We start from the raw sequence: 4,066 nt of genomic DNA, 5'->3' as shown, positions 1-4,066 counted from the left end.
CCCAACACAAAACCAAAGCCCAAGACCCCCTGAAGACTGGAAACAGAAGAGGAGCAAAAATAATTAATCCAGAGTGATGATGTTGCATTTAGATTATCAGATCAATTCAGCTGGTGGAGCATGTGTGTATTTTGATTATCTTTTAGACAGGGACTCTGCTTGTGGCTATTTAGTGTCACCCTCATTCTTTCATCTGGAAGAAAATTTCAGATACCTGGGTGGGCAGGTTCATTTCCACTCTGAGCTGCCCAAATACTGCCGCTGGCCTGTGCTGGGCCTGAGGAACTGAAACTGTCTGCACTGCCCATTCTCATGTTGCTTCCTGGAGGCCCTTGAGATCTGAAAACCTGCAGGGACTTTCAGAACAGCTACAAGATTACAGCTCCTGTCTGGCCCTTTTATGTGTGATTGTGCTCAATGTTTTTTAAAATGTATGAAAGGCACTCCACTGTCTCATGCCACCCACTGAAACCATGCATGTACTTTGGAAGGAGTTCGAGGGAGGCAATTTTGTCCCTTTTTGCTGCTCTGGTGAGACCCCACCTGGATTACCACGTCCAGCTCGGGGGTTCCCAGCACAGGAAGGACATGGACCAGTTGGAGCAAGTCCAGAGGAGGCTGTGAAGATGATCAGAGGCTGGAGCACCTCTCCAAGGAAGACAGGCTGGGAGCTGGGATTGTTCAACCTGAAGAAGAGAAGGCTCCAGGGAGACCTTATTGCAGCCTTTCAGTACTTAAAGGGCTTATGAGAAAGTTGGGCACAAATGTTTTAGCAGGGCCTGTTGCAATAGGGCAAGAGGTAATGGATTTAAACAAATAGAAGGTCAATTTAGATTGGATATAAGGAAGGAATTTGTTACAATGAGGTGGGGAGTATTGGCACAGGTTGTCCAGAGAGATGGTGGATGATGGATCTTCACTTCTGGAAAAATTCAAGGTCAGGTTGGATGGGGTTCTGAGCAACCTGGTCTAGTTGAAGATGTCCCTGCTCGTTGCAGGGGGGTTGAACTAGATGGCCTTTAAAGGTCCCTTCCAATCCAAACTATTGGATGATCCTAAATTTGTAATGTATTGTGAAATGCAGTGTGAGGAGACAGTGTGGCTGATAGCACAGTGGATAACACAGCAAAAGCTATGCCTGCCATTAGCACTGGCTGTACACTGATAACGGCATCTTCAGACATAATTTCACAAAGGCAGTTTTTAAACATTTCCTTTTATGTATTTAGGCTTGTGTGAGTCACAGCTTGTGCTCAGTTAAACTTTCTCCTCATTGCCCAACATTAGGGATAATGATAGTTCTTTCCATAGGGATCTCAAGATCTTCATCTGGAGATCTCGAGTCACTTGATAGGTGGGTGAACTGAGGCATTAGAGGTGAAGCCATGTGCCCAAAATCACTTAGCAGGGCACAGGCAAGGCTGGAAGAGGCACCCAGTCCTGGCCTCTGTTTGCCAGACAATGGAGACTCTGAGTTCAACTATTTCTTTTAACAGTTTGTGCTGCAATTGGTAAAATGAAAAAAAAAGAAGGGGGGATTAATATAAAACCTTCATAGTTCCATTGCCAAAACATGCATAGGTAGCACAAAATCATAGAATGTATACCTACTGCAATAATCACCATTGTCCCCAGTAACCAGTGTGTAAGTCAAGCAGCCTTCTGGGATAATCTGGTTTGGTTCTCTAACAATTGTGTAGTTCACTCCATTACATCATTTGGAGGAATAATTGGTTCTAACATCCTTGAGTTTCAGTTCATGTTGTTTTTTCTAGAAAAAAAATCTGTATTCCACTGGTTAATTAAACGAATTTAAACAGATTTTCAATTAATTAAGATGCTGTGTGCCAAGCTCAATGATCAGAGGCTGCCTTTGTTGCACCAGACTCCTGTACCTGGTATCACACTGTACTTTCCTATTTACACATCCATGACCTTTTTATGACTAGTTGCTGGCATGGAAGTGTCAGAAGAATGTATTCCTGTGGATGTCCCAGGCTGTACAGCCCATGCTTTTGTGGGATAGGCTGCACATGTAATTTATTGAAACAAAGTTTATTCCTTTGTGAAACATCTGTTAAACTGCCAGTACTTAGGAGCAGAAAGAGCCCAGGGTGTCCAAATCACCCAGCTGAGAAAGGATGGCTGTATTTGCTGGCTTTTAATTCAGGCCTGAGCACGAAGAGCCGGGTATTTTGTTGCACTGTGGTAGTAACCCATGTTGAAGCAGAGATGTGGACACAGCTTCTCCAGTGTGAGAGTCATGGTGACTGTGGTGGTCACTGTGGAGGCTGGGAATTTGGGTTTCAACAGCTTCAGTGTGGGAAGGGTCTTCTGTGTCCTTGCTGAGTACTCCAAATGCTTGGGAACAACAAAGGTAGGCAGGAGAGATATTCTGATAAGGGAGAGTCTCATTCACTTATTTCAAGTAGCACCTGCAGGCATCTTCTTTTGGGAAAAAGGTTTCAGCTTTGGTATCTGGAGTGAAGAGCTGCATCTGTCTTGTAGCCTGGTTTTGAGAGCAGAGACAGGAGGTGCTGCTTCCTCCCTCATACCTGCCGTGCTTGGCGTTGTTTAACTGCTAGGCAGCTTCCCACTCAGAATGCAAAATTATACACTTGCTTTGTTTAACTGTTGTGGTATGGCTCTTATCTCTCTCTGTGTGCTAAGTAAGATGTTTAGGTATCAACTTTGGACTTGGCCAAGTCCTGAAAGCTGCACATTGTTGCCTTTGGAGTCCCTGCATCCATCTCTGCATGAAGTGCTTCCACAGGCACAAACCAATTCTGATAGCTCGTGGTCCTCTGCATTGCCCATATCCCTCATCTGGGTTGTTTTGGGAGTCCTGAGATAAGATAGATCTTTATGCTGATGTCTGTGGGCTAGACATGAAAGGCTGCTCCGGGGGCGAGTTGCAGCCTTTCAGGACTGTTTCTGTGACTCTGGGTCTGTGAGCAGATCAGCAATAACCCACAGCACCAGGGGGGTGACTTTGGTGAGGATATTCTGGCTGGGAGCATCAGTTGTAGTAGTAGGGAAATTAAATTAGTCTGGGGAAAAGAAGTCAATTAATCTGCTCAGTTTCTCCCCCTCCCCCCAGAATTTTGTAGAGCCCATAAGCACAGACCTTGCGTAAGTGGATTGCATTTCACACCTAATGTGCATAATTATATCTTGCAAACAGTTTATTAATGGATCTATAATCACAGAGTAGCTTGTACATACATAATGCTAGTGTTTGATTATACTGCAGCTGCCATAGATCAATGGATACACAGGAGTCTGGCTTATTACTGTCTCACACATGAAGTCTGGAGAACAATATAACACTGGTGCCATGCAGTTGTTCATCACATGCTGCTACCTAGGGAAAACCAGAGGTTTTAAAGACATGGTAGGGAAGGTTGGAAAGAACAGTACATAACAGGACTTGGCACTTGAAGAAAGCTCCCTTTCTCAAAAACATTCCATCTGCAAATCTTTCAGTAGCGTTCTGTCTCAATTATCAATGTGCTGTAAACATGTTAGATCTTATTTTGGAAAGGGGTCTGCTCTGAGAATTCGCTCTGAAAGCAGCATGCCTACGAGCTTGACCATTTCTGTTTTCTGGAGGTGACTCACCCAGAGGGCTGATGAATAGCCCAAGTTCTCGTGAATCAAAGCCCAGTGATTTGCAGGCTGAGCTGAGTCTCCCAACATCTGAGCAGTGCACACCGAAATGGTTTGCAGAGCTGTCCCCCAGCTGCCTTTGGGAAGCAGTCCCGTTTGGTTATGCACAAGGAAAAAGGTTCTGGCTTGTTTTGGGGTGTTGACGATAGAGTGCTAAAAGGAAAAAAAAAAAAAGCTTGGTGAGCTGCAGAATTCCCATGAGATTGTATCCCACCTCCAGCACGAGAACCTCGGCCTTCCCTCTCATGTCCCCCAGTACCACCTGCAGAGCTGCCTCTGATCTGTGCTGACTGTCTGGCCGCTGGCCAGCAGCTCTGGCCAAACAGGGTAAATAACTGTGCAAATTATGATCTAGCCTTTCTTGCAGCAAAGACATTAATTTGTGTGCCTCTCCTCT

At 45.1% G+C, this 4,066-nt stretch overlaps 1 long non-coding RNA gene across 1 annotated transcript; it reads right to left on the bottom strand.

Annotated features, from left to right (window-relative positions):
- Positions 1-3,167: 3,167 nt before the first annotated feature.
- Positions 3,168-3,822, bottom strand: LOC116793506. The gene is made up of 2 exons (XR_004359508.1): positions 3,622-3,822; positions 3,168-3,364 (listed from the first exon to the last, which is right to left on the bottom strand). It is a non-coding gene; the product is annotated as an uncharacterized LOC116793506 (long non-coding RNA).
- Positions 3,823-4,066: the final 244 nt, after the last annotated feature.

Source organism: Chiroxiphia lanceolata, chromosome 13, assembly GCF_009829145.1.
Source record: "Chiroxiphia lanceolata isolate bChiLan1 chromosome 13, bChiLan1.pri, whole genome shotgun sequence".
NCBI classification, from domain to species: Eukaryota; Metazoa; Chordata; class Aves; order Passeriformes; family Pipridae; genus Chiroxiphia; species Chiroxiphia lanceolata.
Note: the sequence above shows the minus strand (reverse complement) of the source record. Positions and strands in the feature narration are given on the sequence as shown.